The following is an 18,435-nucleotide window of genomic DNA, read 5'->3' on the forward strand; positions in this document are numbered from 1 at the left end:
TTAAATTAAACTAGCCGATAGCACACCTTGAATACATAATTGTTAAATTAAGAGTATTCCGAAAAGTAACTTCGCTCTAGTTTTTCAGTTAGAGGTGGCTAAATATCACGAAAAACCCCATGTTAATCTCCATAGGAAAAATGGTAAAAGCATGTGAATTTTGCTTTAACGTTACAAAAGAGTATCAAGTCATATCTACAAGGGCCTACCGGCCCTGTAGAATATTGTACTGGTATTGCTCCATCACGTTATTGACTAGGCATTTGCCCCTGGTATTAAAAAGGCACCTAATTGTTATAAAAGTGTCAAAGGACAAATTGAAAATAACTAAAATTAAGATTAAAAAAGTATCTTCTTTATATGAGATATAAAAAGACCGAACTTAACACCGACGCGGCACTAGTTATCGGATCGCGAGCTGATTAACAGAATGCCTAATAAAATGCTATTTAACTTTAATAAGTCTCTATTGTAAAACGCAACATGGTGATAGAGTCGGGTTTAATAACGTAGCAATAATTAATTAGTTCGCACCAGACATTTCTTTGCGATGGCATCTATCACAAGTCCCAAAGCTTTTGAACCTGGTACAGATCCAGCGTCGGCATGGAAGATATATAAGGAAGAATTTGAATACTTCACCGAAGCCGCCAAACTAAAAAAGGAATCGAATAAAACGCAAGTAGCCACGTTTCTACATATACTGGGAGCAGCAGGCAGACGAATCTATAAGACGTTAGACATTACAGAAGCGATGGAGGATCGAACTCTGGACATCATTTTGGCAGCATTTGACAAGTACTATGCTCCTTACAAGCCTCTCACCAGACATTCGACGACTTCTATACGGACCTCAAGACTAAAGCACAAGCCTGTGAGCTCAAGGACTTACATAAACCTCTACTACGTACCATGATAGTAGCAGGAATTAACGACGAAGAATTACGGAAGCAACTTCTCAACAAGGGTAACACGCTACACCTCGACATGGCTGTCCTTACATGCAAAGCTTACGAAATCGCCAACTCTCAAGCACAAGTAATGTCCTCATCCCAAGCATCCAAAACAACGCTTTCCGAAACAACATCAGTCGATGCTATCAATCAGCGCAGAACAGCAAACAACCCACACCAAAGAACTCACTCCTTTCAAACTCGATTTACTCGACCTCTGCCCTTCTCTCAACGATATCAAAATCAAGGATATCAGCCTCCACCCCGTAAACCTAACCAAGAAGGATATCAACGACAAGGATCATCATGTAGATTCTGTGGTACGCATCATGTACGCCGCCCTTGCCCGGCAAGGGATACCATGTGTCTTAGTTGCCACACCAAGGGCCATTGGGCCGCAACCTGTCGCTCAGCCTTCCAACTTCAAACTCAAGACTTTAATCAATCAGACTTGCCCGCCATTCAGAGGTATTATGGGCCGCACCAGGTACAACCACTTGATAATGACAATACTGATGGATATTACAACGATTTCCAAGACGACGACGGCACTTACTTCACATATAGCATCAGTCTACGCCCATTTGCCAACCGACTTCGATTCTTTCACATGATCTTTCGTGCCATACTGCAACTTCCCGACCAACAGACATCGTCGACTATGAGTTATACGACGACTTATACATTTACAACATTCGCCACAAATTCAAGGTGGACATTGGATCCCAGGTTAACATAATCACGAGAAAAATGTTCGACGCTCTACCCGAACAACCACCATTAGAAAAACCACTATACACAGTTTCGTCGTATTCTGGCCATTCCATACCAATTGACGGAGTGACTCACCTCCCTAGTACTTCTGGAGTCGCTTGCTTACTCGAATGCCTATTTTACGTTCTCTCACAAGACCGTACGCCGATACTTGGAGCACGGGCATCACAGCAACTTGGTCTCATTCATCGAACACTAACACCACTAGGAACACAGCCTCCGTCTTTCGCCGCCAAGACAGCCCAGATTCACGCCACTTTGAAGACGCAAACTCCCACCACTGCTAAGGAACTCGTCAATCAATATCATATGGTCTTTGAAACCATTGGGAAGCTTCCGGCGGAATACGACATCAAACTTAAACCAAACGCAATTCCAATTACGTCCGCATGTCATAAAATCCCACACGCTTTCCGTCAAGCCACGAGTGAAGCTCTTGCACGGATGCTAGCAGCAGGCAGACGAATCTATAAGACGTTAGACATAACAGAAGCGATCGAGGATCCGTTCTACGAGTTCGGTCTGTAGTGCTTTTGGTACAACCAAGTTAGTTCCTCTGAAGATTAGGCCATCTTGCGTGTACAGTTCAGTCTGATATGGCCAGAATGGTACTGCTTCCGAGGGTATTTGTTTCCGATGTTTCGGCCATCCTTCAGTGATGTATTCCCGTATAAGAGCTAATGTAGGGTCTAGGTCTGTGGCTGATTTATATTTTTCTTGACTGGCTTTAGTTAGTGTTGTCACAGCATAGAGAGCAGTGTGTGGTCCATCCAACGAGTCCGTGTTTATTCCTTGATGTTGCTGAGGGGCCCGAGATAAAGTATCTGCCACATACAATTGACTCCCTGGCACGTAGGTTAGAGTTGGATTGTACCGAAACAGACGTAGTAGTCTCGGTGATAGCAGGTGAAGCGGTTTCTTGACAATTGATAGTAACGGACTATGGTCAGTTTGAACCGTTACTCGGTTTCCAGCAATGTAGAAATCAAAGTTTTCACAAGCGTGGACTATGGCGAGCATCTCTTTCTCAATTTGAGCGTATCGCATTTGGGTGTCGGTGAATGTTGTCGAGGTGTAAGCAATTGGTTGATGGTTTTGCATGAAGACGGCTCCGACGCCAAATTGACTGGCGTCTGATGAAATTACGTTGGGCTGTTTAGGGTCGTAGAACTTTAAGACTGGTGCCGACGCTAAACGAGATTTAAGGGCGTCATAATGCTCTTGGTGTGTTTCAGTCCATTCGAATATTATATCGCTTTTCAGAAATTCTCATCGGAACGTCCCACTGCGGTTGTTAAATAGGGTTGCAGAATAGTCATGACCAACAGCGGCAATTTCCAATTTCTCATTCGCCAGCACAACACCCAACCAGAACAATTCTACTAGCCTTATCATCAACTAATCAGAGAAAAACCAATCCAGTACTATCGACACCAACCCATTCTGAAGTCTCAGAAAGTGTCCGTGATGAAAGTCATCAAAGTCTACAGCCACCTCGCATATCGACAAGAATTCGCCGACCACCTGAACGTTATAGTTCATCACAAGACTATAATTATGGAAGATACTAATGTATAATTGCAAAATTTTATTAATCTTGTATTATTTATTGTATGATTTATTGTCCCTAGATCTATTATTGTGTAGATGATTGAAACATGTAAAATAACGAAAGAAGGATGTTACAAGAGGGTCAAAGGACAAATTGATAATAACTAAAATTAAGATTAAAAAAGTAACTTCTTTATATGAGATATAAAAAGACCGAACTTAACACCGACGCGGCACTTGTTATCGGATCGCGAGCTGATTAACAGAATGCCTAATAAAATGCTTTTTAACTTTAATAAGTCTCTTTTGTAAAACGCAACACTATTATCTTTGTAAAACCTTGCATTCAGTATCATTTCCGCTTGAAAAAATCATCTTTATCTTCTTCGTTTAACGAATTTTTACTTGGTGCTTTGTTCACTCCAGCCTTTTCAGCTCCTTCACAAGGAGTGTCTGGGTGGTGAATTGCAATGTTCTCGGTTTTTTCAGTTGACGACTCAGCGCCACCAGCAACCACAAACATTTCTTCGTTACTTGAAAATTAAGCAAGGAATAGAATATTAATTTCTAAACTTTGACGGTGTTTAAGGTGTATCTTAAAATGTGAACTTAAACAACTATTTCGAAACATTGTACTTTATGAACGGTTTGGCATTATATAATATTCAAACAAACATCTATCGCCACCAAATTACTTACTTTTTGATAAAAGAGCTTAATTCCAGTTCATCTGCCTCGCCAATTTCATCGGAAAATTCGGAATCTAAAACTATTATAGGTGCCGGCGAGCTTTGATTTCTGTTCAATAAGGTACATGTAAAATTAAAAATTAACTATAGAGCAATGAAGCCATTTAGTGGTTGAGAATACATCCGTCGTCCCTTTAAGTGAACAACAATAAGCTTGCCCAATGATTTTATTTGGTTAAGGGGATCCCATATAAGAAAAAATTAAGTGTCAAAGCTAATCAATTGTAACTAAACTTACGGATCTATAGGCATAAAAGTGAAATTGAAAACATAACGTTTCAGATAATTTTGCTAAATCTGTGTCATAAATTCCTAGTAAACGACCATTTTTTTTTTAAAATCATCCGAAGGAATTTTATTTAAAAAAATAGTAAATAGTTAAATTGCGTGGTCTTAACACATTAGTTAGAAACAATTTACATCTTGCCATTTAAAAAACAGAAATTATTTTTCTCGGAGTAGCTCCTGATAGACATTTTAACATCAGAGCTGTTGTCCCACAGCTGATACAATAAAACTAATGTTTTATTGGGGTTGTCATAAATATGAGCAGCTTTATTGAACTCCAGGGCAGCGCAAATTATTTGAGGTGGAATCCCGTTTAATTAACCAAACGGGCCTATCACTGATATCTGGTTTGGATAAATGATGCTTTGTTTAAAAAATAAACTTGAAATATATCGTGCCCACTTCTGTGCTGAACATCGAGCAACCCTTTGAATGATATTTCACCGCCATTTTTTCAGTCATTTTGAAAACTATGTAGAAAAACGTTGTGTAAAGATAAATTAAACATGGAACAATTCATACCTCTCTCAAACTCATAATTATAATTATAATTTTATGTAATGCGACCTATAGCTTTAAATTATTCATATGGCCAAATATACCTGCCGAGCATTTTGAAGTTTAGATACACATTTAACATCTCTTTTATTTCGGCTTCATTCTGAATTGCCGTGTGACGATTAATGAATGTCCGATCCATTCTAGAATGGATCTTTCATTCCCAAAGTCTACAAGTGACTCGTTTATCTATAAGTAGTAGCATATAACTGCCCACTAGACCCGTTTGCTATTCTTATGTGTAGGACTAAACTTGCTGAGACCCAAACGATTGGAAATTCGAACTGTCGTCCAACATCGAAACACCAATCAGTAAACGCAAGAATCGAGTATATCATTTTTTGGTGGGTGTAAATGACAAAACCAATCTTACATCAACGTTTCTCTTCGCCTTCTTCATCTTTATTGAAATCTGTTTATTCGTTTGCTGAAAATGTTTGACCACTTTAATATTGGAGGTGGTAGTCTTCTCATGGACATTGGTTTTTTTTTTACTGTCTTTATCCACTGACTGTTCATAACACCGCGTTTAGAAGCATCGCTAACACTGGCATGTATCGAGGAATCGACAACCGTTGGTGAACCTGCACTTGACTCTCTAGCAGGTTGTATAGTTGTGTCTAGAGTCTTCTCAGTCACAGTTTTACATTCCACTATTAAAGGGTCATTAACTATTGTTCCCTGAGTTTGGTTGACATCAATATTATTCTCAATGATAAGCTCAACGCTACCTTCAACGATATTCCCAATCTGAACATTATTCTCAACACTGTTCTGGACCATACTCTCAACCCTATGATCTTCATTTCTCTGGGTGCTCTCTTCAACGGATTATCCAAAGAAATCTTCCTCTTCTCCTTCCTCTGCATCTTCAGCACCTCTCTTGTGAAGCTTGTGGGCGTAACGTTTTCTCATTTAATCTTCCTTATTTACCCTTTTTACACCTCTCCTAAAGATCTTAAAATTGGTAGAAAGCTTTTTCTCCGAATTTCCCCAAAAATATATTTAATTTATCACCCAGTATATCCATTCATTTTTAACCATATTACACATATGTAAAACATACAAAGCAACAACCAGGTGAATCTTGCAAATGGGGATATTTCTTACAAGTCTTAGCCGTTTCAACATGGGAGGGTGGATATCTGAAAAGATGAAAAGGTGTGGTTTTATGAAGCGACGCGTTTCTGTAATAGTCAGTCAAAATATATTTATCCTTACAAGGAATATTTTTCCTAAAGATCATGAGTAATAAACGAGATGATTTCTTTGTTGATTTGTGAATGAATTTGACAGGTTTAAACGGTGGGGCCCACTTTTTTGAAATAAATAAATAAATAAATAAATAACTGCTTTAATTGGATATCTAACTAAGTACAAGTACTTATTTGCAGTTTGTTCCAGATTAAATTAATAAAACAAGGTAAAACAAAATTAAAATTTCCAGTCTTAAAGTTTTGCTACATAGTTCTTATATTGTTCAGTTGACCCAAAATCTGGAATTAACCAAGGGAGATTATTCCACAACTTTATCCCAGTAAATTTGGTACTCTTTTCTCTGAATGAGGATTGAAAAGTTTTAACATAGAATTTATCTGAATTTCCTCTGCTATTCCACTCGGGTGGGGAGGGAACCAATTCAGTACATTATTTGGGAGTTGCCTGTTTTGATTTTATACATGAAGATTAGTAGATTAGAACTAAAGGAGAAATGAATGGTTTTGAAGTTCGCTAGGTCGCGTGCCACCGTAGACGACGAACGTTTCTTTTTTTGTGACAAGTTTTGCTCCAAAGTTTTGCAGAATTTCACGTTTCATCATCTTGGTTTTTGAGGCAGTACCATAGATGACTATGCCGTAGTCGAAATTTGGTTTTATAATGTAATTATATAGTTTGATTAATTGGTTCTGCTCCAATAATGGTTGGAGGGGTCTCAGTATCCATGTCCTTTTGTTTACCTTGTTTATTATTTCATAAATTTTTTTATCAAAAGAAAGCGTTTCATCCAACCAGATTCCATGATAGCAGAAGGAGGACACCCTTTAGATTTCTCCATTCCAGATTGACTCAATAGGTGGAGTCATCTCTCGTTTAAGTTTTGAGGGTGAAAAGATCATCATATTTGTTTTAGTTTGTTTTAGTTTTATTCAGGATTAAGCCCTTAGAACTCAACTTATGACTCAAGTTTTCCATATCAGTCTCTGCTTACTTGATTATCACATTTAAATCCTTCCCAGCATTAAGGATTGCATTATCGTCAGCGTATTCATTTGCCTCCGAGTTTTTTAAGGATTCATGGAGATCAGAAGTATAAATATTAAAGAGGATCGGTCCCAAGACGCTTCATTGAGGAACTACATGTTCTTCCCTACCCCCTTTTTCCTTCCCCCTTCTTTAATATATGAAATAAAAGTAAACAGTATTAAAAAAGGTGACGCATTTATTTTTTAAAAACACAAAAGAGATTACAAAGAGTATTTTCTAACAAAAAGATGAAGTTAATCTTTACAGGCGCACTTCAACAGGTTTGTAACATTGACGTCATTTTTCAAGCAATCTCGTCCAAACTGTCTCATGAATGATTTGTGGCCAGGGCCGGAAATAAGCACAGGACACTGGACATTGTCCAATAAAATTTTAAAATGTCCCATAACTTTTTAAAAAACTAAGGGGGTCACTGGACATTTTGACCAATAAATTTTCCGAAGTTTTGAGCTTGATTATGAAGATGCGACACTATTTTAGCACACTCCAGTGGACAATGTCCAATAAATTTTCCATTCAAATGGGGGGTCACTGGACACATGTCCTATAAGATTTTTTTCTTATTTCCGGCCCTGTTTGTGGCTCTATCTTTTGATCTTTGTATTATATACATAATACAATACAGTCCTCATGTCGAACTTGACAAGTTTTGAAGTATTCTTTTGTTAAAGGACCATTTTCTAGAATTTCTTTTAATGAATTCTTCTATCGAGGGGAGAAAGTTCCCTAAAGCCATGTAGTCAAAGTAATAACCCCTTCTGTTTTATTATAATATATGCGGGAAACTTGTCAATTTCTCTGGGTAATGGTCGAAGTTTATTCTTCTGAGGTACAGAGCTGGGTGACGTCTTTATAGACACACGTGCTACTGATGGCGACGGTTTAACGGGTGGCGGGACGATAAAGTTTTGGACAAATTGTTGGAATTCCATCCATCCCGTAGAGATTATTTCGATGAGCGACGGGGCATGCTTTTATTATTGAACAATGTAGGATGTAAAGTAAAATATACTAGTTGCACTATATCGGAATCTGGGATCTTAAATTTATTCACAAAAAGAGCCCCCGTGTCTATATATGGACTATGAGCAAGAAAATAGAACCCTCAAATAAAAGGTTAAGGATTTAGAAAACCGACTGAGGAACCGAACTTGAAATGTTGATAAAATTAAAGATAACGATGTCAAGACCAAATACTATACGGGTATGCCAACATTCGCTGTTTTCATGTGGCTCTTCAGGTAATAATTTCTTTTGTAACGATTTCTAAATTTCTATGACATTAATGCTCTTATTATAGTTTCTTGGAGCCTAAAGCGGAGCGTATGACTTATTGGGAAGGAAAGCAGGGGAAAAGTGCACCAACTAAGAAGAGAGTTTTTAAACTTTCTTTAGTTGATCAATTTTTAGCTGTAATGATGAGGCTTAAACTTTGGACTTTTTGTTAAGGACATTGCCCATCGTTTTGATATTTCGCCTGCAAAGTTTTCGAAAATTTTTCCTACTTGGGTGAAACTAATTCAATTAGAATTGGTTCAGCTTTTCCCATTTCCAACCAGGTCACTAGTACAGAAATACATGCCTGAGACCTTTAAGAAATTTCTCAACACTAGAATTATTATAGATTGCATAGAAATTTTCGTTGAACGTTCAAAATCCATGACAACCCAAAATCTAACTTTCTCGAATTATAAGAACCATAATACCATAAAATGTTTAGTGGGAATTACACCAGGTGGGGTAATTTCTTTTGTCTCAGAAGGATGGGGTGGACTCGTGTCGGATAAGGTCATAAGTAGAGACTCGGGTTTGATATTATTGCTCGAAGAATCTGATAACGTAATGGCAGATAAAAGATTTTTGATCGAAGATCTTCTGAAAGAGAAAAAATGTGGGCTAAATTTACCAACCTTTTTGAATAATAGATCACAATTTACAGAGAAAGAAATAATACACACACGAAGAATAGCAGAATCGCGAATAAACGTAGAAAGGGCGATTGGCAGTGTAAAAACCTTTGATATTCTTGATGGCACAATGCCTATAACTATGGCCAAACTAACAAACAGCATATTTGCAGTGTGTTGTTATTTAACAAATTTGTACGAGCCTTTGGTATAAATATATAAATTTCCCTTTATTCAAGGTACCCTGTATTTATAGGAACAAATTTACATTCAATTAGTAATGTAATTTAAATAAACATGTCAAATAATCTCTCTTTTTGTATTAACAATAAAAAATAAATATTTTTTAATTTTTCAAACAAGAAATTCTTGTCTTCAATCATTTGTAACCAAAAAAGACGCAATATACTTTGAAAAACAGAAATTAGCTTTGGTAAAAGTTTATTTTGCCAAAACTCTTCGTCAAATGTGAGTCTTTCTCGAAATATGCCGCCATTTGGAGCTTCCGTGTATACAACGAAATCAGCCCAATATAATTTTTTGATTGCCATTTCCCCCTGAACTTGACTATAATAGTGCGATTTTTTTATCCAGCTTAATTTCTCCATTCTTTGATTTAAGAAAAAGCGTTGGGAAATTATCCACAATATCTTGAATTGACATCTTTGTTATGTCGGTTCCTTTAATAGCACTAGGGCATTTTATTTCCAAGACTCCTATCATTTCTTCATTCCTGCCATTAACTATTCCGTCACCGCTAGCTCCGATGAAAGAATACTCTTCCATTAATGACAGCCCACTAGCTTCAACGAAAACATGAAATTCATCTTCACAGCATTTCCTAGCCACTGATTCTAATCTTCTCCCTCTTAAAATCGCTAGAGGCAATTTTGCATAGCTACAAAATAATTTCTAAAATTAGTAATTTTAATGGGATTTTTTTTCATTTCTAAACCAAACTTTATAACCTGTCCAATTTAGATGGGTTTAAAAATGTTGTCAACTAGAGACGTTGGAAACTTCTTTTCTTTTGCAGGCTAAAATACTTCCAAATATAGAACTAGTTATTCTTCCTCTTCTAAGATCTTTCCACAGCTGACTCGAAGACCGACTAATAGTAGCCTTCTCAATGTACTCTATTGTTTTCCTCGATGCAGTTTGGTTTTTCACAAACATATTTATTGATAAGTCGTCAATTTCTTTGGGAACCGATCCTACATTGAAAAAGAAGGAATTAAATTAAATTTGTTCTACCATAAATCAGCACAAATTTGTAAATTCCTTACGAGGTCTGTAAAGTAGGGCTTTAACTTCATTTGGAATGTTAACATCGGTGGTAGTTTCTTCTATTTCATGAGCATCATTGTTAAATTCCCAAAATGTGTTGCTCCTGTTTTGGGAAAAATTGCTGCCAGAACCATCGCAGCTAACTTCAATAATGTGGGGTCGTCTGGCGTTCTATCACCAGGATGTCGAGGGTCAAACTCTTTATAACTAATGCTATTATCAACTACGGAAAGTTCTCAGGTTTGTTACAAATTTTCCCAGTGAGCAATTTAGGCTTATTGAAATTTATTTCAGATAGAGGCTTAGCTATGAATTTTCTTGTTTTTGGAGCAATCCATGCACAAGGTTTTGATGTGCACGCAACTTCAAAATCCATATCCTCCATATTTGCATATTTTTCAATGTAAAGAAGCAAGGCTCCAACGTGAATACATCCACCAGATTTACTAGGAAAGTTTGAAATAACTATGACAACTAAACCGTTTGAAAATGCTATTCTCATACAAACTTACCCTACAGCACATTCACAACCACCCCCGCAAATATTTCCATCCAACGCATCCATAACTACTAGAACTTGATAACTGCTTGAGCGTTGGGAAGGATAGCATCTCGATTTTACATAGAGAAACTGGCCATTAACCTATAATTCAATTGGAAAGAAGTTTTTAATCATTTTATAAACCTAGTCATCCAAAAACTTACCGCGCCTTTTACTTTGACTTACAATACATGTTTCAATACCACCAATAATGTCATCAGCCACAAAATTAGCCACACCCTTTTATGTTTTTGTTGCTACAGTTATCTATAATAGATTTCCTTTGAGCTAAATAGTCATAGACTTTAACCGATGATATGTTAGGTATGTTGGAGGGGTGTGGGTTTTTCGTCTGGTTGTTTAGTTGTTCAGGTTGAGGAGCGTCTTCGCTGCACTTCTCTGTAAACCATGTTTAAATTTCACTTCCAAGATTAAAAGATATTCAACTAAAATCTCTCACCTTGAAAAAACTTGTTAACTCCACTATTTAATAATAGTTCTCCCTTTTTCTTACTTATAGGCGTCGAAGTTAAAAATTGCTCTCTTTTGCACTCACACAAATCAAAACTTAACCCGCATTCTCTACAAATTGGCGATACGTTTTCGGCGGAGGATTCGCCGAGGCTTAAGGAGTCGTCTCTTTTTGGTGTTACTGCACAGTTTCCACTTGAGTTTAAATATTCTTTATTTTTTAAAATTGCCTCGATATAGTCTCTTTTTCTCCATTTTTCTTTAAATACTATGCCAAAACCACTGCATAGACCTTTTAATTTCTTAATATTAAGTTTATCTAAGACGTCCTCCTTCGCCTCCCTTGTGTTTTTACACGTTACGATGAATTTTAACTCTCTCAATGGCCCCAAACAGTGGAACTGCTCATAAGCGGCCCTTAGTGTGAAAAGGCTAATTTCCTTTCATATCCAGGGGGTTATTAATCTGAGGTTTAAGTGGGTTTTAACGTTTGTAATGTGTAAAGAGATTTATTTTTATGGTATATTAAAAGTTACATTACTAAGTATCACATAACATTGGATATACCAAGAAAAAACTATCGGAAATTGTGCAAAATGGGTCACTTTTGATCAATGATTACTCTTAAAAGCGCGAGTCAATTGTAACGCGCTTTCCTTTAAAATGTACTGCAAATGTCATACTACAGAAATACCTGGAAGGATATTAGCGGTTTATGCTGGCCTTTTAACAGTTGGTGTCCCAATGTCTTTAAAAAAATGGAACGAAATATGCAAAACGGTAAACGACTCACATAATAACATACAGGACCTTTATGCCAACAATAAGGGCAACACTAAAATTCATCATGAAACAGAATATGTTTATCGAACTTTTAACACATGTTAGTATGCTAAGACTATAGCACCGGGTATTCCCGAAACCTACTGAAGAACATAAATAGAAGATATATTGCTTACTGCCGAATGTAGATTGTTTTCAGTTTGGACACCAAGTGAAGTAACTGATTACGAGTACCAAAATTTACTATAAATTTGATAAAAAAACATTCTGTTTCATCTTGAATTCTAGTGTTTCACTTATTGTTGGCGTAAATTTACTGTATGTTTTTAAGTGAGTCGTTTACCGTTTTGCATATTTCGTTCCTTTTTTTAGACATTGGGACGCCAATTGTTAAAAGACCAGCAAAAATCGCAAATATTCTTCCAGGTATTTCTATAATGTGGCACTCGCACTACATTTTAAAGAGAAGCGCGTCGAAATTCTCTCGCTCTTTTAAGAGTAATCAATGATCAAAAATGACCCATTTTTTTAATTTTCGATTGTAAAAATGTTACCCAAAACAGACTCAGTAAGCGCGTGACCACGTTTGCTACTTCATGCTTTTTTAAGCCTCGGCTACTTTTTATCCGCGGTTGCCGTTTCTTTTTCTCTTCTCATCCCGGTACCTGGTCCGGAGGTTTTGGACACTAAAGTAGGAAATTTTGGTTTTTACCTCTCCGAGTGACGTATGTCACGGAGAGGTTCTGTAACGATCGTGTGTGTCTGTTTGTTTGTTTGTGTGTGTGTGTGTGTTTGTGTGTTTGTGTGTGTGTCTGTTGTTAAACCCACGTGACCGCGTTCGCAATTTCCAAATCGGAGCAAACGTGTTCGCCATTTCCGAACTGCATTCACAGTCACGGAAATAGCTCCTCTACTTGAGTTCTCACACCACCATCTTCTGGTCTTTGTCCATTCCACAAGGACACCAAACTGTACATACTGGCTTCTAATCACCATTATCTTCTGGTCCTCGTCCATTCCACTTGGACACCAGTCTGTACATACTAGCTTCTAATCACCACCATCTTTTCGTCTTCGTCCATCCCACATGGACACCGGCCTGTACATACTGACTTCTAATCACCACCTTCTTCTGCTCTTCGTCCATTCCACTTGGACAGCGGTCTGTACATACAGACTTCTAATCACCACCATCTTCTGGTCTTCGTCCATTCCACTTGGACACCAGTCTGTACATACTGGCTTCTAATCACCACCATCTTCTGGTCTTCGTCCATCCCACTTGGACACCAGTCTGTACATACTGGCTTCTAAACACCTTCATCTACTGGACTTCCGTCTATTCCACATAGACACCAATCTGTCTCATTGGCTTCTAACTCCATCGTCATCGTTTGGTTTAAGACATTCGCGGCGATCAGCTAGGGTTACGAGAAACGTCTAGCCTCCCTAGGGTGGGTTGTCCACCAAAGGTTTTCGCAATTGCGGTTGTTCTTGCTTTTATCTGTAGTTCGACACCTTTATATACTACCTATTTGAGCAAGGCGAAGCAACCGGCGTATGCTTCATTTCAAACGCCAATATTAGTCAAGTCTCTCAAGAATGTTTAATTGTTCTTTATCGAAACGATGTAACGCTCAATAAGGCAAACAACTGACGAAGAAAATATTTAATATTAATTATATTTAATTTAATATTTAAGATAATCTTGTTTCTCAACTCAAAATTAATACGGAAAGAGTTAAAAAGCAGTCTATGTTTTTGTCTGTGTGTGTCCGTCCATTGTTACACTAGTGCTTCGCGTTAGCAGTTAGCCTTGTGTTGATGTGTTAAGAAATCATACAGAACCTTAATATTCCCATTTTCCATAATATAAAGTGAACATGTGGAAGTATTTTTCGTAATTATGATGCATTTAGTACTTCTGTAGCTTTAAAGCTCTGTTTCATTTTGATATTGAAAAGATTTTTTTAATATTGTTATTTGAAATGGCTGTTTATATATTGCTTAAGCTATACTACATCTGTATAAGGAATAATCCTTGACTTAGTGATTTCATGAAGAAAACTAAGACTTAGACTCCGGCGGGTATAACAAGTATTATTCGTAATAGGCTTAGTGAAACAAAGAGTAAATAATTGAGGCTTGAGGTGAAGTAAACTTTTGGCTTTGATTTTCGTGTCTGAAATGAAGAGACATCAACGGTTCAGAGTGAGCCGAAAGTTAAGTACACTCTTAAATAATTAGGTTAAGATTTTATAATGGAAGAAAAGATCATGGTAGCAATTAGAATAGTAAAAGGGTTAGTGGTAAACGGGTAGTAGCTACAGACTTATTATTCTCTTTATGGTGCGCATTGTCGTCTGCTTTACTGTACATTCGCTATGTTTGGAATACTGCTTCAATATTTCGTAAATTTTTACTTCAAAAAAGTGAAATAATTCCATATCTAGGTAAATAAGTTTGTAGTAGTAGACCTCTTGACTCGGAGAGGTAATATTTTGGTTTTCCCAACTTGTTTATTTATGTAAAAATTAGGTTAAACTATAAGTTTTATAAATCAAATGACAGAAAAGCAATAACGGTCTTCGAAGACACAAAAGAAAACCGCTTACGTTTACAAGTCCTTGCCGGTACAACCGTACAGTTCAAACTGCGTCGTCTGCATGAGGTAACAAAGTTTTACGTTTTGCCGTCTGAGGGCGCCACATGGTGATACTATTTGAAAACGCCCGGTTTTGCTTGCCTTTCATATCCAAGGGTTATTAATCTGAGCTTAAACCTACCAGGTGGCTAACTTGGCCGCAACTGGCGCACCCTAAACTATTTAATTTGGCAACATTGTAGAACTCAGTAGAAGTCGAACAAACATAAATATTGCATTTATGTGACTTGTGGAATTTTTAGCCAAAATATCGGTGGTTTATAACATAGTGCATGTGGCAAGGAAACCTTGCACTTGTCATTCCTATTATCGAAGGAAGGTGTTATCGCGAAGAAAAATCTTACTGGGCCGTAAAATGCTAACATACTTTAAATACCAAGGGTTTTGCAAAAAACATATATTTCCAAAAACAATATCAGCCAAAACTTTTGTCTCATTAAAAATAAAGGTTTGAACTCTGGATTTCTTCTGCATATATCAGAGGTGGTCCCGACTCGGACGAATTCTCAACTATTTCAGTTTTCAATAAACATTGAACTTTTGGAAAGTATTTGAATGTTATATAAAATTAAGAGGGTATGCAATATTGCACGTCGCACTCAAGAATGGTCTAAGAACCCTTCGAAAATCTATGCAACTTTAGGTATGCGCGCTCCTTTTGTTTTGCCTTCTTTCGGGTTGAAATATGGTGACCCGTAAGATACAACCATATTTAATCGCATAAAGGCACAATTATAGGGAGAATTTCTAAAATAGTTTTCCTATGCTCCATACATTCCTGATGGCATATATAAACCTAGTATTACATTACACTACACATTCCGCTTCAACTTAACTCAACCAGTCAAAAAACCGCTTACATTGGTGTTACTCATATCCGCCTTAAATGAAATGAGAAAATAAAACCTGTACTGAGTAGTGTGAAATTAAAGCCCCCTCAGTGGAATTTGGCAGATAAGCGCTCCCAGAAACCTTGGACTTTGCTGTTTGAGTAGGCTTTATAATTAAGTACTACAACTAATATCTCGACTAGTTTGAATTGCAAAGCAGACTTTCACAATACTCAACGATGACTTAGTAATTAAAATAGTATTGTTATTTACAGTTTTGGACCCAACATTAAAGCTAGATTTCTTTAAAGATATCTCTAGCAAAAATGAATTAAAAGAAATCAAGGCTACTGTTCTTAACGTTTTCAACCAGTTCTACGATTCGAGAGAAGAAACAACAGTGGATGTGGCCGTTGAGCCCACTGACGAAATATTTAGTGTTTACCCTAAGCGTCCTCGAAGACTGGTAAAAGGGACTGAACTTCTTAGGTATTTAAAGGATGATTTGCTTCCTCCCCAGACAAACGTTATCTAATGGTGGAAGGTAAAAAAGGTTTTACCGTGCGTCTTTCAATATCATTTATTCCTATTATGTACAAAGGCAAATTCAATCAATTACCCATCGGTTAGTAAAATGGCGAAGGACTACCTATGTATTCAAGGTTCTTCAGTTGCGTCTGAAAGAACGTTTTCTGGCGGTACGAACTTAATCTCACAGAAACGTGGTTCTATGAAACCGGAAACAATATCGAGTTGCATGTGCCTGAAGTCATGGTGGAATCATAATTACGATGAAAAATTATTTATCTTTGTAAAACTTATAAATAAAACATGTTTTATTACGTAGCTGTTTTTTTCACTCACTATTTACTACACATACCCCTGCGTATTGTGTTTACATTGTCAAAGGAAGGTTGATAGAGTAGAATGTCAGCAACGAAGAGACGTCAGTACCCGACCATTCCGCGGGAGTTGTGCGGTCTCTTTATTCACAACTCTTGCCATTCTATTTTATAATATATATAGTATAACAAAAGATTCTATCTGTACACTACATAACTATTTAAGCAATCATTCAAAAATAATCTGTTGTAGTTATTTCGATGAAAAATTGTCTCTTTCATATCATCACCTTATCTAAACAATTAATTAATATATTTGGGTGCTATAATGTTTTTTGTTTCCACTTATCGAGTAAACAATTAATTATTAGACACGGTCCATCCATCCGTTACGAATCGTATTTTGAGATCCATTACGGCTAGCAAAAATTTGAGTAATGTAAACAATATGATATTTATCCGAAAGAATAAAACCCAATAATTAAAAATATAAGCGTATAACAGTGTTTCCATATTATCCGTTTCAAGTGAAATCGATTAACATTTGATATGCTTTGTCTATAAGTAAACCATCCGAAATTAAATTGTCGATTAAAAAACGGTTAACCTAAGATAATGCGTATCCGATTCCGAGCCCTAACATTTCCCGCCGGGTCGATCGCCATTTATAATTACTTCCCCGCCGGATCGATCGCGATTTATAATTACTTCCCCACCTGAGCGATCGCCATTTATAAACGATACCGAGACAGATTTGTCATGTTTTTCTATCACTGTTTGGTGTCTAGTTTCACCAGATCAGATACTTAAAAACATTAACCAAATAAAGAAATCAGTTCAACAGTTGGACTTTGACTTGAAAAACTTTAAAGCCCAAAATGAAAGTGGTCAATTTGAATAAGTCATGACTGTATCCTTTTTTTGATTGTTTGTTTACTTTTTACATCATTTTTAAGACAAAATTTCCTTAACTAAATGTTTTCAAGAGCTTCCTAGAAGAATCGCGTAAACAATCTGAAGGTTTGGAGAACATGTACAAGAAAATTACGAAACTATATGACGAACTGTCGGAGTTTTACGTTTTCGATCCTAAAAAATATTCCTTGGATGAATTTTTTAGTGATATTAAAATATGCAAGGATCAATTCATTGTAAGTAGTCGTCGTCTTTTGGGTTTATTGTCTTACGTGTTTCGTGTATTTTTGTTTCATTTACCGACTCGGAATGTTGTCATCTTTGCAGTAAGCCCACAAAGAAAACAGTAAAGTCCGCGAAGCCGAGGAGAAGATAACAATAGCCAAGGAATTGAGAGAAAAAGCGGGCGCACAAAGAAAACAGTATACTCCGCGAAGCCGAGGAGAAGATAAGAATAGCCAAGGAATTGAGAGAAAAAGCGGAGAAAGAAAAGGCCTAGTGAAAAGCACAGAAACATCTTCTAGACATAACCAACTCGCGAAATGGTTGAATTAATGTCGTCCAAGTAGAGTTATTTGGTTATGGAAACTTAATTTCATTTAATTTTGATTTTAATTTATAGATCTAAGAGCAATGCATAACAAAAGTCGCTCAAGGCATGTTGAGAATTTAGGAATGTAATTTACGCGTTTCTAAAATTAGTTAATAATTAAGTTTAAATTTCTATAAATTTGAATAAATATTATCAACTTGTATAGTTTAAGCACACGAAAAGAAAATTATCACGTGCATGTGAACAAAAATAATAATAAAAAATCCCACCTGACCATAAAAATACAACCAAAAAAAAAACCTTGAACTTTCAAATTCAATAGACCACCAACCCTTCAAAAATAACCTTTGTATCAATAAGAAAAATTTGTAAAAGAACCTGTCAATTATTGTTAAACTGTAAATCCATAAGATCTTCCCTCTCGAGCGAGCGAAAGGGGAACGTCCCCAAAAAACCCAAAACACCACCAAAGTGCCCCATCATCCTTTCCTATGCACGTGTAC

Source organism: Phalangium opilio, unplaced genomic scaffold, assembly GCF_054372755.1.
Source record: "Phalangium opilio isolate 3A_F unplaced genomic scaffold, DU_Popi_V2 ptg000104l_1, whole genome shotgun sequence".
Lineage (NCBI taxonomy): Eukaryota > Metazoa > Arthropoda > Arachnida > Opiliones > Phalangiidae > Phalangium > Phalangium opilio.